Source organism: Callospermophilus lateralis, chromosome 8, assembly GCF_048772815.1.
Source record: "Callospermophilus lateralis isolate mCalLat2 chromosome 8, mCalLat2.hap1, whole genome shotgun sequence".
In the NCBI taxonomy this organism is placed as follows: Eukaryota; Metazoa; Chordata; class Mammalia; order Rodentia; family Sciuridae; genus Callospermophilus; species Callospermophilus lateralis.
Genome location: NC_135312.1, coordinates 110,874,118 through 110,895,166, shown reverse-complemented (window position 1 = coordinate 110,895,166; position 21,049 = coordinate 110,874,118).

The following is a 21,049-nucleotide window of genomic DNA, read 5'->3' as shown; positions in this document are numbered from 1 at the left end:
AGAAAAGTCGCGTAGCATTGGAGGTATTTCCGGGCTCATGATTGCTCTATGATTGTATGATTTGCTTGTAGTGTTTGATTAGCGTGCATTGAGTGCTACTTGGGGTGCTCCAGCACACCCCACACTTTTTGCATTAATTGTTTATATTTGATGATCGGTGTGATTGAATATACACATTTAAAGACAATCTGCCTCCAAGTAATGATTAATAGTGCTGTTCGCAATAGAAAGTAATATTAAGAAATACAGACAAAAAATGCAGGAAATTAATTTAAGCAGGGGCCTGATGATGGGTGGAAGAGACCTGATGGGTCTGATCCTAACAAAGAGAAAAACCCTTGAATGTTTAATTTAGAGCGGAACACACTAACGGGATTCAGTAATGAACTTCTTTAGGAGAACAGGATAAAAGTGGGGAAAACAGGTTGTTTGGTGCTTTGGTTGTAGGCAGGTTAGGCCCACCTCTTGGCAGCTGCATTTGAACCTGGGGTTGTGAGCTAAGATAGGGTGCCAGCATGATATCTGGCTTTGTTGGACTAGGGAATTTCACCCAGGAGTTCCCAGAAAAGCAGCTTCCCTGCTTTATTGGCTCAAACAAAATCCATAGTTCATACATGGCTTCCGATAGTAATTATTACAAGTATACCAGCCATTTAAAATATAAAGTTTAGAACACTTTACCAAGCTGGTGCTCTCCAAACTAAAGTTGTAGCAATAGCTTTTTGAGGTTTACATAAAAATAATAAATTTATTTGAGAATCTATTTATATCACTTAATGTTTTGTAACTGGATAAAAGTAACCTGTTATAAAGAATAATATTACTCTTTACACTGGGGTGGAAATTTAAATGTATTTTGGAAAGGTAATAAGGAGAGCCTGATTTGTTTAAAGGTTGACACTGTGGAACATGGAAACATTTTGCTCCTTTTTCCACAAAGAAAGAAAATCAAGAGCTCTCTTAGCTTTTCTGTTTGATTTATGTTTCAGATGTCATGCTTTATTGTGTTAACTGATATTCAGCTAGACTCAGGAAACATAAAAGCTTTATTTTCCTACACATTTAAGTAAATATTTAGAAAGTGGGGCAAAGTTCAACTTTAAAACTAAAACACTTGAACTAAGTTTGTCCAAAGGTCAGCCTCACCTGAGATAAGTTCTGCCTCTTGCTACACTCCATGTTAGGATGGTTCCAAAGTTGATTAGAATTAAGCCCATTTAAAATTATGGGTAGTGACAGGCTCCTGTAATTATAGCAGCATAGGAAGTTGAGACAGGAGGATCATAAGTTTGAGGCTATCATCAAAAATTTAGGGAGAACCAGTCTCAAAATTAACAAAGAGGGCTGAAGATAAAGTTCAGTGGTAAAGCACTGGTAGTGGTTAAGTCCCCAATTCCAAAATAAAAAGAGATATAGTACTACACTAAGTAAAGTTTTGGTAAATTATAGAAGGTATTTAAGGTTATAAAATAATTTTTTAAAAAGCATAACTTCTAAAAGATTTCATATGGGATACAGTGGACAAATGTGTGTGTGTGTGTGTGTTTTAAACATACATTCTTTAATTGTAGGTGGTGGACATAATAACTTTATTTTATTTTTATGTGGTGCTGAGGATCAAACCCAGTGCCTCACGCATGCTAGGCAAGTGCTCTCCCACTGAGCCACAACCCCAGTCCAAATTGTGGGGTTTTGTAGAGGCTAAATAAATATCAAAGTTATATTAGTATTATAAAATTATGTTTCAGAGGTATTATACAAACTGTTTCTCGGTAATTTCATTTTGTATTTTCCTCATATAACTTTATAATTATTGTCTGTTAGCATTTTGCATAAATGCTAACAAATAAAATAACCTGCATTAATTTGGCAAGTGAATTTGGCATCACCTATAGGACACATAGACTACAGGAGGACTTTTGTGACCTTTATACAAATGAGATTTCAGCACTCAGGGAGAGAGGATAATTAGACTTGCAGCCCACCAATTATAAAATCTGTAAAAACAAGTTTTAATTAGAACTGGTCAGTGCGGGGTCAAGGTGACCCTGAATTGCCTTTTGATCTTTAGCATGTCATTATAATAGTAAGATTTTCCCTCCATGGAGTAAGACCATACACAGTGGGACTTGGAAGTTTGTTGGGATCCTACGGTAAGTCAAAAGTTGAGAGGTGGATGGGGGCTGGACTCTCTGGAAACATCCCAACAAAACTGGAGAATGAAGAGTTTTGCTTCTCTCCTCTCTGAGAGGACCCACTCTCTCCATTTTACCCTTAGGAGTGTCGCTTTCCCCTTTTCCTTTCTCTTCTAGTGAGCTCCTCTCAATACTATGTACAACCCACTTAAAATTCTTGCAAGTTTGGTGGTCCCAGACTCCTGTGGATCTCACTCTGTAACATTAGGAAACTAGCAATTTCATGACTGGTTTGTAGACTAGATATGTGGTGAACAGTATAAGAAATGGGTAAAATCTTTCCCAACTGGATAAACTTTCACTTAAAATGCATGAGACTCAGTTGCCCACACCTTTTCAGCCTTTGATGCTGCTAGTGTGTATAACTTTTTTTCCTTTGTAGTGAAAATATCATCTTGCTTTTGATTTATATTTCTCTGATGATTAGTGATGTTGACCATCTAACCATGTGCTTATTCACCATTTGTACGTATTTTTCTTGAAAAGGGTCTATTCACTTGCCAGTATTTTATTGGAGTTATTTTGTTGTTCAGTGAGTTGCAATAGGTCTTGTAAAATAATTATGGATATTTATATATATTTCTATATCTCCATATTTATATATTTCATATATTCATAAGACACACACGTGCACACACATACACACACATACACACACATATACACACACATTACACACACACACATATATCATTATTTTCCCACATAAATTTGCCCTGGCATCTTTTTTAAGATTAAGCTAACTATATATTTTTTAAACTTTTTCTAGGCTTTCTGTTCACTTGATCTATCAGGCCAACACCATACTCTCTTGATAAGCATATATTTTAAAATCTAGTATTAATCTTGTATTTTGTCTGCCAAATTTGTTCTTCTGGATTATCTTCTTGCCTATTCTCAGGTCTTTGTGTTTTCATGTAATCTTAGCATTAGCTTGTCAATTTCTGTAGAAAACCACTCCAGCATTATGATTGACTCTACAGTTCAATTTATGAAGAATGAACACTATAACAATATTATTTTCAAACACATGAACATGTTATAGCTCTTCATTTATATTTGCTATTTTATTTCTATCAATAATATTTTATACTTTTCAGTGTAACTGCACAAAATATCTTGTTATACTTTTAAATGTTTTATGCTTTCAGATACTATTAATATTAGAATTGGTTTGGGATGTTATATTGTAACTGGGTGTTGTTATTACACAATTGACTTGTTTCTTACCTTAAAAACATCACTTATTAATTCTTGCAATGTTTACAATGTTTTTCCATGTAAATAATTATGTTAAATAAACATAGGTTATTCTTCTTGCCAAATCTTAATGCTATTTCTTTACTTACACTATTGTACCAGGTAGGTCTTCTAGCAAAATTATGTATAGAGGAAGTTATAGACATATCTTTGACTTTTCTCAACCTGTGAAGGTGTGGGTGAAGATGATTAGTATTTCATGATTAAGTATGATACTATGGGATATTTTGTAGATTTCTTTTATTGGAAAAAAGTGGGTATTGAAAGGAAAGTGATCACAACATTCGAAGCAATCAAGAGATCTTTATTGAAACAGTGCAACAGAGGAGAAAAGTGAGAAAGAGGAGAGGAGAGGAGAGGAGAGGAGAGGAGAGGAGAGGAGAGGAGAGGAGAGAGACAGCATGAGCAAGAGAGACAGAGAGCAAAAGAGAGGCGCCTGGCAGGAGGGAGTTTTTATAGCCCCAATCTACTAGGGTCTCTGGGTTTGCAAGCTGCCTTGTTGGTACACAAGGGGGTTAAGCGCTTGGCCTTGAGCAGCGGGCTGAGTGTTCAGCCTCAGCAGGGGGGCGAAGCACTCAGCCTTGAGTGGGGGCTTGGGCGTTTGGGCTTGAAGCAAACAGGTGATAAAGAACCAGACAGAGGATTTGAGTGGCCAGATCACCCTGCAGCTAACTTTGTTTGGTAACCCTGCAGACAACTTACTCAGCCTGTCCTGCACCTAACAGGTATCATCTGCCTGTCATTTGCTGAGTTTTTTGTTTGTTTTAGTTTTAGTTTTTAGAAACATAATAGATTTTGGATTTTCTTATGTAATTTTCCTGTACCTACTGTACCAATTTCTTTGTTTTTTTTTTTAATGGTATTAATTACATTGATTATTTAAAAAAAAATAAGCCAGTTTTGCAATTCCAATATAAACCTCACAGGGTTATTATGTATTATCTTTTTCTATGTATTCTCAAATTTTTTTCCTAATATTTTGTAGAGAATCTATGTCTTCATTTTCATAAGAAATATTGGTTCTTTTTTTTTTTGAGGGAAACTGTCAAATTTGGATATCAGTATTAGAATAGTCTCATAAAGCATGTTTGGTACTTTTGCCTCCCATTCTAGTTTTTAAAATATTTTGCATATCATTATTATAACTTCTTTCTTAAATGCTTATAGAATTCACCAATGAAATGATCTGTGTTTAGAGTTTCCTTTGTGGAGAGTTTTTTTTTTTTTAACTCTTTAAAGTACAAAGACAATATCTATACTGAATATTGGTTTGTTCATATTCTTTTTCTTCATAGGTTGATTTTGGCACGTTGCACATTTCAAATAATTTGCACATTTCAAATAATTTTTTTCAACAAAGATGTTGAATATTTTGGCATCAAATTAATGATCATATTTCCTTTTTCTTTTAATTTTTATTAAATGTGTATGAATATAATTTCTTTTACTTTTTATATTGATAATTAGGTTTCTTTTCTTTTATTCTTTTTTAAACTATTTTATTTTAGTGGAAGATGGACACAATATCTTTATTTTATTAGTTCATTTTTTTATGTGGTGCCAGGGATCAAACCCAGTGCCTCATACATACTAGGCAAACACTCTACCACTAAGCCACAACCCTCCTTTCCTTTATGATTAATTATTTCTACCAAGAGTATTTCAATTTCATTAATCTATTTAAAAAGCCCAGATTTTGACTTTGTTAATTTTTCCATTATTTTTGCCATTATTTTGTTATTTTCTTCATCACCTTTAGATTTAATCTGCAAAATGTCTAGCTTCACAAAGTTGAAGCTTAGATGAATTATTTTATCTCTCCTTTTTTTCAATATAAGTGTTTATGTTAATATTTTCACCTCCAAATCCTTTTCAGAATTATTCTGCTGAAACTGGATATGCAGAATTTTCACAGTCATTCAGTTGATTATTTTCTGTTTTCTCTTACAATTTCTTAACCTATGGGCTATGTGGGAGTGTGTTAAGTCTTTAAATATTTGGAAAATTTCTACAAACATTATCAATGTTTATTTCTAATACAATACCTTAGTTGTTAGAAAACATTCTGTACAATTTCTGTTGCGTGTCTGGGAGACTCCCCGCTGAAGTTAAATTTCTGTCTCCTGAGAACATCATGGAATCCCTTACCCCTCCTCCTCCTCTCTTAAGGGTGCCAAGCTGAAGAGCGCCAAATTCAAGTTTTCTTGACCAATCCCCATGGGACACAGTGTCTCATCACCATTCCTGAGTCACCCTGCCAATCAGCACCCACCACGTTGACTACACAACCCTTCTTAAGCCCAAGCCTGCAAGCTCACACTCTCTACCCTCTTCCTTTCTCCTCTCTGCCCTCTTCCTCTTCTTTTCTCTCCTCTCTCTCTGCTCTCTGCCCTCTTCCTCTTCTTTCTCTCTTCTTTCTGCTCTCTGCCCTCCTCCTCTCCTCTCTCTGCTCTCCGCCTTTCCTTTTATTCCCCTTTGGGCATCCCCCCAATAAATTTCTTGGTTGAATCTCCGTCTTGGGTGAGTCACTTGCCTTTCAACTTCAATTTACACTGCATATTAGGTAATGGAAGAAAAAGATCCTTGAAACAAGGAAAAGAAAGAAGATGAGCACTACAATTTTAAAAATCCCCAGTGTGAAGCAGGTAGAGAAGGAACAGAGTTTGGCAGTATCCTTAAGGTCAGGTGACGAATCTGAAAGTTCAGGAAGAAAATGAAGGGCAGAATTCACTATTCAGAACACAAGAAAAGAGAAATCTGCAGAGAGAGAAAATGTAGAGATCTGGAGGTTTCCTTTGAATATTGATCAAAGGGAAAAAAAATGAGCATGCATGTGTAGAAAATAACCAACACTAAAGAAAAAACTGCCTTAGTATATTAGGTACAGCATCAAGAGAACACAAAGCTACACAGTAATATTCTCACCAGCCAGACTGAAAACCTCTTCATTCACAGGCCAATGGTAGAGTACTTGGAAGTAATGAGGAATAATTAGCTTGTGGCAAAATGCTGCTCTGGATCTCCCAATGAATCTTAAAAGCAACACCAGAAAGGATTAAACTGTTCCTAAGTAATCAACTGAATTACAAAAATACAGCTCAAAAAAGATTGAAAGTATACACAATACATAAATTATGACTCTGGGAAAATTTGACAAATTCCAACATCTAATCAAAGATTATCAGATACAAAAAAGAAGGAAACAAGGACCCAACATAAAAAGAAAAATAACCAATCTGAACTAAAACAGAAACTATCAAAATGTGAAACCACTTCTCATAACTATTTCACATATTCAAAAATTTAAATGGATTTATGAAAATTATAAAAAAAAATCAGATAACATTAAGCAATGAAATAACAAAATCTGTCTGGGACTTAATAGAAGATAAGAAATCACAAAGGAGAAGATTAGTGAAGTTGAAGAAATAAAAAGTATCCAAATGGAAACACAAGAGAAAGAAAAAATTTTAGTAAGAATAATGAGGATCAATAATTTGTGTGACAACATCAATTGGCCTTATATATTTTTAGTTGGAGTCAACAAAACAATTGAGGTAACCTTCCAAGTACTCTAAAAAAAGTAGCAAAGGACAACAAAAAACAAATGGTAAAAATGTAAAAGAAATAATATGATAATATGCACATCTTGTCAGTGTTTGTTTTAAATATAAGCCATCTGAACACCTTGATTTAGAGGACAGATATTATCAGATTGGATATAAAAGCAACACCTAACTTGATCACATTATTTTATATACAGAAATTGTTCTACAAATATGAAGGTTATGATTAGAATCCATATACCATAACTCTTGTGAGTATAAAATAAATACTATTGATACCAGTTATGAGAATCAGGTCTGAGTCCCATTTCCCTGATGTAAAGATTGAACACCTAAGAAACACTGAGGCAAGAGTAGAAAGCAAGTTTTATTTAAACGATAGAACAGAGATAGACTTCTATGAAGAGAAGGGATCCCAGAGCTGGGTGTCCAGAGAAGTGGGGGTGTCCTGTTAGACATTTTAGATTTCCTTTGTTCTTAGGCTCTCTCCTCCCCCATCATTATGAGACTAGTGACCAAAATGTGGGCAGAAATGTGGAGAGATCCAAGGGTGGGAACCAAGCTACCCAGGGGTACAGGCAGGAAGGGAATGTGGCCCAGGAGCCATTCTGGCTATTAACAGCCCCTGTAGGGAGGAGCAATTCCCTGGAGGCAGGTAACCTTGGTAACTGGTGGAGGAAAGGGAAGAGCTCTGGAGGTATCTGCATTTTATTTCCTCTTGTATCAGCCCTCATCTTTCTGACCCAATCACTCATTATCTACACTGACTGTACAAGGCAGAGCATGTGAAGCCAAGGTGGTGAGGTAGGAGAAAGGTCATTGAAGGGAAGCGAGAAATGAAGGAAGGAGAGTCGGGTAAGTGAGAAATGAAAGAGACCAGGCAGAGACACAAGGGAGAGTTTATTTGTCAGAGCTAACAAATAAAGGCCATCTTTTTTTATCCATTCATCTATTGAAGGGCATCTAGATTGGTACCACAGTTTAGCTATTGTGAATTGTGCTATTATAAACATTGATGTGGCTGTGTCCCTATAGTATGCTGTTTTTAAGTCCATTGGGTATAGACCCAGGATAGGGACAGCTGGGTCAAATGGTGGTTCCATTCCCAATTTTCCAAGAAATCTCCATACTGCTTCCATATTGGCTGCACCAATCTGCAGTCCCACCAGCAGTGTATGAGTATACATTTTTTCCCTTCATCCTCGCCAACATTTATTGTAGTTTGTATGCATAATAGCTGCCATTATATATACACAATGGAATATTACTCAGCAATAAAAGAGATTAAAATCATGGCATTTGCAAGTAAATGGATGGAGTTAAAGAAGATAATGCTAAGTGAAGTTAGCCAACCCCCAAAAAACAGATGCCCAGTGTTTTCTTTGATATTATATAAGGAGGCTGATTCATAGTGGAGTAGGGAGAGGGTGCATGGGAGGAACAGAGGAACTCTAGATAGGGCAGAGGGGTAGGAGGGGAAGGGAGGGGGCATGGGATAATTAATGATGGTGGAATGTGATGATCATTACTATGCAAAGTACATGTATGAAGACACAAATTGGTGTGAATATACTATGTATACAACCAGAAATATGAAAAATTGTGCTCTATATGTGTAATAAGAATTGTAATGCATTCTGATGTCATATATAAGTAAAAAATGTATATTAAAAAAAATTAAAAATAAAGGTCATCTCTCTATAATGGAGAGAGGCAAAACAGGCTTGGGTTCCAGGATTTTTATGGGGCAGGCTCAGGAATCAGAGCTGGGCAGGTCAGAAGGCAGGCACTTAGGGGTTGCTGGGGATGGGGGTGTGGTGAGACTTTCTCAGAAACGCCCTTGGGCAGGAAAGTGAAACTTTTTTCTTAATATGGCAGCTGTCACTTAAGATAGCCATCCAGATGCTAAGCAAGGACCTTATAGACATGTCAGGCAGTCAGTGTAGATAAGAACCATGGGGATCAAGAGTGTGATGACTGTTTATCAAAGAAAGGCTCAGATACAGGGAAAAGAGGGATGACAATAACTGATGAAAGAAAGAAGTTCTAAGGGCTGTAAGAAAGGCAAGTCTCACCCTTTCCATAGGCTTTCAACTCTGAGGTTCCCTTCTCTCTGGAGAAGTCTGTTCGCTCTCACTTTCTTAAATAACACTTACTTGCTATACTTGCTTCTGCATTTGCTGTGTTCGTTCGCTGACTCCATGGAGCACAAATTGGATCCGGATCTCCACCAGACTTATATTGTAGTGGCACCCCCATCCTCCACAGAAAAATCTTAATTCAGCTTTTCCAGGAACCCATACCACAATTGATCACAGGATCATCAGCAAAAGAATCTCTACAAAAGAGTTCAATGTAGTTAAGCTTTTTATTTCCTGTTTCTCTACTTTACTTGCCAAACACCTGAAAGAGATCACAGTCCAGGTACTAGTTTTTCACAACATTTATGGCCTCTCTTGTATAGTAATAATATATATTAGTTTGTAAAATTTTCAAGCCGGAAGTGTGTTTGCAAATATGTTTCCTTGATAAGAAAGACAGATTCTTGAAGTCTCTGGCCTTGAGCCAGAGCTTGATTGAAATGCTTACATTTCAAAGATAAGAGAAGGTGGTGGTGATTGGGATCCCTGGTAACAGCTGGCAGGAGGAGGAAAGAAAGGGGAGAAGCTCTCCTCTTCTCAGGCGCAGTTCTTGATATGTTAGCTTGCCCAGAATAGTGAAAGGAAGAGCTGCTTTTGTGTGAACTTCTGTGGATTGTGAACTTCTGAGCCCCTCCTCCTACACATTGGGTATAAAGTTCTGAAACTGCCTGAACTCTGGGTTCAGGGGGATTAATTTCTTACAGCAAAAGCTTTTCCCTCTGAACCTGGTTGCAAGCATAAATTCACAATCAATATGCTTCCTGCTGTCTTCAGTGTCTTGCCTCATCTGTTCCTACAACAGTATCAGTGGGAGAAACTGCAAGTGCATTAATTTATTTTATTTTTATGATAATAACTCATTTGACATTGTGAAAACCAGCTAAGTCAACTTATAATGTTTAAAAATAATAATTAAATACACATAGATAAGACTAAAAGCATGATCAAATTTTGAGCATATCAAAGTCCCTGATGTATTAGAATGTTCATGTGTGGAGCCTATTCCATAGGATCTCACTTGTGAGTCTCACCTGGGCCAGGTGTCTTCCTGTTAAGTAATCAACCATGACAATTTGGATGTAGATGCTATCTATGTGTAACTCTGAACAACAATGTTCTGGTTTAATAACTAAACTAGCAAAAATGTCATGTGGAGGGACAGGGAAGATGAGAATAAAGTGAGTCTCTTAAAATACAATTACAGATTAATATCCCTAATTATGGAATAAGAATATAGTCAATGGTCAGCCATCAGAATTGATAGTCCCTAACTGAGGTTTGCAAAGGACACTGAGAAGCTAACAAAAGAAATATTAAGAAGCACCATCAAGACCTGTTTCAAATGCAAAAGGCCTTGAGGCTCCCGTGCTGGAACAAGTACTTTGTCCCAGAGGAGGGTAGGATTAAAACTCAAAGCTGGTAGTGAAAGAACAATCAAGGCTCCCTCCCCTCTCTATTAAGGCTGCTCTTCAAACTTTCTCCTACTTGGGTGTACCAGCTTGGTTCTCTCTTTGCCTTTCTCGAAGGCAGCCAAGGGAGGATGGTGGCCCATTGTTACCATATTTCCCTTTGAGAGCAGTCACATCTCTAGTGTTGGGAGTCGCCCTGGCTCCAAAGACTAACTTCTCCATCCTCCAAGAAGAGCCGTCCAATGGTGAGTCCTGCTGGCTCACCTGATCCTTACCCACCAATCAGACTAGCCCTGCTGGCTCACCTGATCCTTACCCACCAATCAGACTAGCCCTGCTGGCTCACCTGATCCTTACCCACCAATCAGACTAGCCCTGCTGGCTCACCTGATCCTTACCCACCAATCAGAATGCATCCCATGCCAACTGTCAAACCACCCCTGGCTCTATAAATATGCAGAGCTGTTCCTCAATAAAGGGGCATTTTTCTCCCACGGTAAGCCTTGATCGTTCTTTCAGGTAGCCTTGGTACTGTTTTCAGTCCCTGTTTAACATGGATTTTGCTTCATTCTTTACCCAGAACCACATAAACTCCTAAGCTAGTACACCAAAACGGGTTTTTCTACTATCAGCTTTCTTTCATGTGGCCAGAGTTCTCTCTTCTTGCTTAAATAAATTCTACTCTTTTTGCTCCTCCTTTCTGTGATTGTCCATGGATTTCACTCTTCAAATTTGAGAGACAAAGTAGGGAATCTAGTCTCATCTCAAATCTTCAGTTTCATTATCGTGGAAGAAAATAGCCTGAACAAAATTTTAATATAGAATCTAATAATGTATAATAAGGAAAAACACAATATGATCTAGTGGGATTTGATGTAACTTTAAAAAAATCAATAATTGTTGTTTAATATATTAAAGGAAAAAACATACCTTAATTATTTCAATAGACATATAAAGACATTTGGTAAAATGTAGCATTAATTTATGATAAAAATCAATATTAATGCCAAGGTGTGGTGGCGCATGCTGTTAATCCCAGTGGCTTGAGAGGCTGTGGCAAGAAGATCGTGAGTTCAAAGCCAAACTGAGCAAAAGTGAGATGCTAAGCAACTCAGTGAGACCCTGTCTCTAAATAAAATACAAAATAGGGCTGGGGATGTGGCTCAGTGGTTGAGTGCTCCTGAGTTCAATCCCTGGTACTCTCCCACAAAAAATATTAATATTAGTGTTACAACCTAGAGCCTTCTAAGAAACTCAGGCAGCACTAAGACCCCCCACTTCAAATGCTGATTCTTGTGTTCATGTCAGAAAGATTTCAGATATTGATGAACCCAGCCTAATTCCATCTTAAGATTGGGAGCCATCTCGTCATAAAGTCATGAAAAGTTAATTTCTGTTTTACTATAAATTACTGTGATTTCTAAACTTGCTTGGAATGCTTGCCCATGCCTTGAACTCACCCACACCTGGCTTTCCCTGACCAGATAACAACCCTCTCTGAAACCTTTGCAGCACCTCATAAATTATGATGTTGGGATCTAAATTTACTTTCTAAGTGTTGAACCATTTAGACCATTAACCTACTACCTGCCTTTGTATTATGCTTGTGAAAATCCTATTATCTGTAAGTTCTCAAGACACCCCCACTATACAACTTTTTTGCTATAAAACTGTGCTCCTAGAGAGCTGGGGTACTGTCCTCTAACCCATGGATTTTGGGAGAGATAGTCCTGGCTGATTGGAATTACAAGCTTGCTTTAATTTGATTTAAAATTGGAGTCGGTGGTCTTTTCTTTGTGTTGTGGTTTAACAACATGTAGCTCAGAGTACAGGCATGAGTTTATTAAAGGGATAGGAAAAGGAAAAGAGAATACTCTCAATGGGAGAGTGGTCCTTTTGGAGAGAAGAGGGACAATGTGCCTCTCCTACATTCCAGTTTTATTTGGGATTCTAAAGAATTTTCCAAACAGTACTGCCCAGGTCCACCTCTTGACTTTTGATTGATAGCAGATGACACCAGACTTTCAAATACCTATTGCCATGACAATTCTAGGTTCTGTTGGCCAATTCTGAGCCATTCTCATTGGATTCTTAATGATTTTTTCCAAGTTTCATGTTTAGGAGGAATTATCATTATCTTCTGGAATCTGGTATGTAAAAAGAGTCACAAATACTCTCCCTTTGAAGTAACTTGGGTTCCTTTTATCAATGTTATTTCCTGACTGCATTTCCTTGCAGATAACAAGTAGCATTCTCAGGAACGTGACATATTCTGTCTACATAGACCAGGCAGGGCTGCAGGTAAATTGCTTTTTGGCAAAGAAAATCTATAGAGGTCACAGCAAAGTAGGCCCATTTTGTAGAATTATTCTCTTAATCTTCTGTTTCCACTATCCTCATATATGTATTCCCTAACATTAGGAAGTATTTCATTTTGATTTGCTAGTTAGTAATTATTTTTACCTACTTTAAATTCCACAGATTGAAATAAGTTAAAAAATTATTTTGACTATTATCTGTATCACCTGAATTTCTTGTACATTTTTTCAAAATTAATTTAGACTCTATCTTACTTTGTGCAAAAAAATGATAGTTGAACCTCTGTTTTTGCCTTGAATTTAAATTTATTTGGTAATAATATTACAAACCTTGTTTTCACTTAATTTGCATTTCCTTGTTATGTCTTTGCCATTCTTCAAAATTCACTGTTTTGCTATTCAAAGCCTATTTATTTTGTATAGAATGTGATTGGGCATTGCTTTTAATCTATTGAGTCTAATTTTTAATATCAAGTTCATTTATTTTGTACTAATTGTTCTGGTAGGTATGTTAACACACTAACTTTACTATATTTTTCTACATTGAATGTATACTTTGTGTCTTAATTTAAATCTATAGTCATGCTTTCCTTCATTTGATAATTAAGCTTCTATTATTGGTAATTTATCTCTTGTATTTTATATAATTTCTAAGATTTATATTCTGTTTCTAATTATATTGGTATTTTTAATTTCATCATCTCTTGATGAATGTATGTTGTCTTTTCATCATGGATGATGAAGCAAATAAAATTTAAACAACATGATGATACAACTACATACTCCCAAATAGCTTAAAGTAAAAGGGAGAAAATGACAATTTTGATGAGGATTTGGAGCAGGTAGAATTCTCATAGACTGAATATATGTGTAAACTGCTAACGCCACTTTAAAAACTGGCAATGTCTACAGTAGGTGAAGAGTCCTGTCCTACTGAGAAGCAGTTCCATTTCTAAATATATAACAAACAGAAATGCATGCAAATATTCACCAAAACATATGCACAAGAATGTTCAATGCTGTAGAATTCATAACCACTGAAAACTGATATTCAACCTTAATGAACATTTGTAGTATATTAGTTAGATAAATTATTATATATTCATAGAATTGAGTACCATAAAGCAATTAGAAGAAATAAACTATTGCTGCACGCAACAGCAGCAATAAATTGTACAAACATCTTCATGACCATAAGAGTCAAACACAAAGGACTACTTGCTATATAAACAATTTTGTGGGGGCACAGGCTCTTACTATATTTCTCAGACTAGTTTTGAACTCCTGTGTTCAAACAAACCTCTTGCCTCAGCCTCCCAATTAAGTGGAACTATAGGCCACCACACTTGGCTTCTAAATATTTTTCTATAAAGTTAATAAATTGTCAAAATGAATCTATGTTGTTAGAAGTTCAGGATAATGACTATATTTTTTATTTTATTTTTTTTTAAATTTGTTTTAATTAGTTACACATGACAGAATAATGATCTTGACATATCATACATTTGAATCAGATGGGATATAAGTTCTCATTTTTCTGAGTGTACAGGTTATAGAATTATATTGGTCATGCAGTCACGTATATACATACAGCAATAATAATGTCTATTTTTTTCTGCTATTCTTCCTTTCCCCCCTTTTCCTTCCCTCCCCTCTAATCACTTCTCTCTACCCAATCTAACGTGACACACTTTTTTTTTCCTTTTTCCTCACATCGTCATACATGTATTCTGTATAACGATGAGGGTCTCCTTCCATCTTCTGTGCAATTCCCATTCTTCCTCCCTTTCCCTCCCACCTCTCTTCCCTATTTAGTGATAATCTTCTTCTCATGCTCTTCCTCCCTACCCCATTTTGAGTCACCTCACTTATATCAGAGAAGACATTCAGCATTTGTTTCTTAGGGATTGGCTAACTTCACTTAGCATAATCTGATCTAATGCCATCCATTTCCCTGCAAATGCCATGATCTTGTTATTTTTTAATGACTATTTTTACAGAGAGGTAGTTTAGTGCAAGGGACCACTAAGTAGGTTTCTATATTGCTTTTTTTAAAAGAGAGAGAACTTTTTAATATTTATTTTTCAGATTTCGGTGGACACAACATCTTTATTTTATATTATGTGGTGCTGAGGATCGAATCTAGCGCCCTGCGCACGCCAGGCGAGTGCTTTACCGCTTGAGCCACATCCCCAGCCCTCTATATTGCTTTTAATATTCTGTTGCCTGACTATTCATATCATTAAAATTCATTTAGCTGTATATTTATTATTTGTATACTTTTTGTATGCATATTATTCTGCAATAAAATGTTTAAAAACTGCCAGTATTTAGTGCTTGTAAGGTTAGAAAAGCTAGGCATTGTTGATGGAAATGCCAAGCACTATAATAATTTTGAAAAGCATCCCCACACTGCTACTAAAACTAAACATAAATGCATAACTTGAACTAGCAATCCACTTTTGGAAATATGCTTTATTGGGAAAAACTGCAGGGCAATATTATATAAAAGAGAATATTTGATTAGCCAAAAACTGTAAACAACCTTAATACACATTTTTAGCAAAAATGTTTGAAATAATTATAGTACTGTTAGACTACAGTTTGTTATGAATCTGTTAAATAGAATGTGCTTTCTATATATCTCTTTTTTAAAAAAAGGGAGAGAAATATTTATTTTTAAATTTTCGGTGGACACAATATCTTTATTTTATTTTTATGTGGTGCTGAGGATCAAACCAAGCACCGTGCGCATGCCAGGCAAGCACACTACCACTTGAGCCACATCCCCAGCCCAAGGATTGTAGGTTAAATAAAACTATCTGGACTAAAAATGAGATGATCATTATGTTGTGTGTGTCTATGTAGATATGGTGTACAATATATGTATTTTGAACATAAGAGATTTATTATTATAATTATTTATTATTAAGGAAGTATTTTTATCATAGAATAGTTCTATAGTCTGATCCTATTTATTTATTATTTTAGATGAGTGAATAAATTAAGTTGAAATATACCTCAAAATATTTAATTATTTATAGTTATGGATGTTTTGTTTTGTTCATTTACTTCATGTAGTTTTTGCATTTTCCTAAATTAATTCGATATTTTGCAATAAAATGTAAAGAAACAAAAGAACAAAATAAAAAATTAGAGTCAAGAAATCAGGAGAAACTTAAACCTATGTTAGCAGAATGAAGGCTTTTCTAGAATAAACCAAAGCCAGTATGGCTGCATTCTCATTAGGGGAAAATCAAAAAAGAAGAACCAATATTCAGTTTTCTGTACATAGTATCTTTTTGTGTCTTATGCACTTTTCTTTTCTTACAGAGATCATGTTCTAGAAGAATATTTAAAAAAATTAATTTTAAATAGCTATATCACTTCTTATGTCAAAATTTATTTGAACTGAATCCATGCTTTGTATATAAAAAGTAAAAATGTAAAAGAACTAGGAGAAAATGTGAAAAATTAGCTTAAATTCTGAGATAAGAAATAAATCTCAGAAAAATGAAACTGAAAAGTTTAATGTTTTAAAAGAGAAAAATATTAGAAGATGAATCAAAAAGCAAATATTAAACTGGAAAATCTAAATGAATGTTTCATGACATCTAAAACAGAGATTGTAAGCCAGTATTATATCTCAAGCTGACACCTTGAGATATAGAAAGAAGTGTACCAATACAAACATAGATACTCAAAAAAAGTTCCTTCTTAAGAAATGCATATTCAAACAAGATTATAATTTTCAGTTATCAGAAAAGCAAATTTCCAAAATTTACAATTTAGTAAGCAAAGATTTATCCATCATTGATGACTTTTGTAAATGAATGTAAGTTCTTGGAAATGAAATTTGGCAAGTTTATGTGTATCAGATTTAAAATTCAGAAATTTTTGACTCATTCATTTGAATTCTAGGGCTTCTTATTTGTTATGTAAATAAAAATGTTATCAAAGAGCACATTTTTATACAATAGCAAAGACTCGGAAGAATCTAAACTCAGTAGAAACCTGCTTGACTCTGTTTATGATCAGCCTGTACATTGAATACTGTACATCTTTGCATGTTTCAGAAAGAATGTGGCAGCACTAAATACATCAATTTGAAAAGATTATTAAATATTTATGTACACATTAACTAAAAAAGGAGGTAAAAATGCACATAGTATGATCTCATGATTTTATTCATATTATCTACATATATTGCACATACATAAAAATTTAAGAGGAATGAGTAAAATGCTGTTTAACTAAAAGATTCTGCTCCCCAGCAAAATCGCTCTGGGAATTTTGTATAATTTTCCTCAGGTGTTTATGTGCATATAATATATGTCATTAACAAGAATGAAATAACACATTCACAGATGTATGGCAAGAGCAGCTAGAGACTCACAGTAAACACGTGAGCAAGGATAGTAAATGTTTTTGAAAAGAAGAATGGGTATGCATAATATTTTATGTTGTTTTAGTTGCTGAAATCTAGCCCTACTACACTGGGCTCTCACTAACTTTCAGGAAAACAACTAACAATATCTCTTGAGATTGCAGCAGCAACCAAGAACTGAGCTAAGTATGAAGCAAATAGGGGTACTTAGTGAAATCAGAAGGAGCACTGAAATTTCCCAGAAGGTATGAAACAGGGCATAAAACCATTCTTATCTAGAACTTAAGAAGTAGGAGTCTCTAAGGTATACTTATACCCATATTTAAAAAAATTACATAGCTATATTCATTGATATAACTGCAATTATCAAGGACTTTAGAATGGAGATGAAATTGAGATGGCTATATAAAAGAGATGAGCTGTGAAGAATAGGACTTTGGAATTGTAATGAGTTGTTTTGTCACAGGGACATTAATTTGGAGAGATCTCAAAGGGAATAAATGAATCGGATTTCTTATCTGTTCCCTGAAAGGTATACTCGGCTTTGCTAGAAGAACTGAGTCTGAAGTTGATGAGGCTTTCATCTGCCTCAGAGCATCATGGCCTCTATACAAGTAGGAGGATGTAGGGGTAGTGCAGGAATGTTGGAGTGTTGTTGAAGCACTGTCTCAGCTCTCCTGAATCTGTGTAGGATCCTTGCTGCTGCTCTGTGGCTTCTGCTCCAGCCATGACCGAAGACTGTTGTTAGTGCCCTCATAAGATCCTGCTAAGCTTGGTCTCTTTCAATAAATAAATGGGCTGAAAGAAGAAATTCAAGCTCTATACTTTCATTACCACTGTTACTGTAGTATAAATTACTTCTTGGAAATGAGATGAGAGACCTGGACTTTTCTGTGTATTCAACAATGAGATTTGCCTCCACAGTTATTTGGTTTGGAGATATACAAATAGAAGATGACTGTTTTAGTCAGCTTTTGCACCACTGTGACCAAAGGACCCGACAATAACAACTTAGAGGAGGAATAGTCTATTTTAGCACTCAATTTGAGGGGTTCAGTCTATAGTTGGCCAAATGCATAGCTCTGGGCTAGAGGTAAAGCAGAATATCATGGCAGAAGTGCCTGGTAGAGAAAGCAACAGCTCAGGACATGACAAGGAGAAAGGCGGGGTTGGGGGGTGGGCAGAGAGAGAGAGAGAGAGAGAGAGAGAGAGAGAGAGAATGGGGCCACAGGAAGAGTAATCCTTCTAGGGCATAACCCCAGTAACCCACCTCCTCTGGCCAAGTTCCACTTGCCTACAGTTACCATCCAGTCATTTGGACTAGAATGAACAGGTCATGTTACAGTTCTTACAATCATTCCTGCATTAATACAGGGATTTGGGGGAACTCCTCATTAAAACATATGGTTGGGCTGGGATTGTGGCTCAGCAGTAGAGTGCTCACCTCGCATGGGTGGGGCCCAGGTTCTATTCTCAGCACCACATAAAAATAAAGGCATTGTGTTGTGTCCATCTACCAAAAAAAAAAAAAAAAAAATATATATATATATTTTTTTTTTTCTCTCTCTCTCCTTAAAAAAAAATATGGTAAAAAACCATATCAATGCAGAATGTATGCAAGTGATTTTTTTTTAACCATTTTTAGTGATTTTAGTAAAGAAATATGGAAAATGGAATGATAAATATTTGTCTTGTCTATTAATTATCAGTATTCTTTTTATTTAAAAATTACTTATATTAATTAGGTATATCAGTATTCTTTTACATAGCCTACATTCAGCTAATATTTACCAACAGTGTAGTAATATAAATTGAAAATTTATGAAGTTTTTTTGTTATTTAAAAAAAACCATCAGAGATCTACATCATCAAAATCTTTGCCCTATTCACAATGTATGTTATATTATAAATATTAAGTTATATCATTCTAAAAATTGTTAGAAATTTTGAACACAATTTTGTTTGTATGTAATGTGGTTGGTTGCTAATAGATGAATGATGCTTCTTATGAGTCATAACTTTACATTGAAAACCACTTTTAATTACCAGCAACTTCTTTGTTCAATGAATACACAGTAAAAGAATTGCATAGTAAGGAGAAGAATTCTCAAAACACTAACAATTTTGTTTGATATGCTAAATCTTTTATTAGCTTCTGTTAAAATAATAACTATTATATTAAATATTATAGTCCCTTATAATACTTAGAAATTTTTCTATATTATATGACTTTCCTATTAACTTTTTAAGAAATAACTTATTGAGATAACATTTGAATTGGCAAGAGTATAATAATTTTTATTTACCTTTAATCTTTTAAGCTTTGCAAGTATCATTTGGCTAAATTTCCAGGTTCAAAAATTTGAAAAAATTCTAAGTTCATTTTATGTTTTCACTTTTGTCACCCAACATCAAAGAGATTTTTGTATAATAATTTTGGCAATCTGTGTTTTTCTTGGAATTGAAACTATTTTTGTTTTGGTTTGATGTGACATAGCAAAGTTCTATTTTTCTATTGCCTCCTGTTTCTCTTTCAGAGTATTCATTATTTTGTTTTATAATGGTTATTTTTTGAATATTATCAGTCATATCTTACGATATTTCTTTTTTGAAAATAAAAGATTGACACGCCAATTATAACATTGCACATTAAAGCTAAATGTTTAAAAGCATTTTCATTTTCAAGACTTTAAATTACTCCCATTTCTCAATTTTTATTAAGGCAAATGGCTTGATATTTCCAATGTGTTTTTATAACACCAGGAGTAAAATCAACCCTTTGAGGACTATTTGTTCTTACAATTAAGTTCATATACCATCTCATATATGATTTGATTCTATGGTATTCATGTAATGAACAGTAATAAATATAAAGTTCTTTAAGAAAACACTTAAAGTGACTGAATATACTGAATATATTTGCTTTCTTAATGCAAGGTCCAAAGATTTTAATTAGTCCTAAACTAAAATATATAAATAATATCTTAAAAATTTGTCTGACAGCCAGAATTGCTTATTAAAATTATGCTACTATTGCTTATATGAAATAAAGCAAATGAGCTTTTTTATTATCATGTTTTATCTTTGTTGTACTTTTTTTCAAGAATTGATAATAATGTTTGATAGAATATTTTAATAGTATTTATTTGAGCACTATTGAATTTAGGTTTCAAGAAAAATATTAAAATTCATTAAGGAAGATAGTTAAATACTCAGTTGACAGTGGTTGAAGTTGCATTCACTAATTCACCCTATTTTCCAAACGATGGTGGAAATTCAGTAGGTGTATCATCTGTCACCACAGGATGAACCTACACTGCCGAAGCTTGTAAAACTTGGTTCTCAACCATTTTTTTTTACAATGTATCATTAAATATTAGATATTTTAAGTAAATAAGAAATATTATTTAAAAACTAATGGTACTTCAAATTTTTAACTTTCCTTTTTGTCAAATTGTGTTTAAAAATCTTAGTTTTAAATATTTTTATTGCATTGAAGTAATTCATAGTGTGATGGGCACACTGCAATGAAACGGTCTTTCTTTGTTTATTTTGACTTTTAATGATAAAACACTTAAATATCACTTCATTTAGTTATGGTACAAATAATGCCTTGTTGAAAGAATAAAGGGAGTTTTAATTCCAGAAATATATTATTGTTTCGTCTGTTCTATTATACAGATTCAAGGGATGTTATGGATGTACTGATTTCTTTGGAGTATTACAAGATTTTTGAGTTGTAGTATTTATTAAAACTATTTGCTTCTCAATTG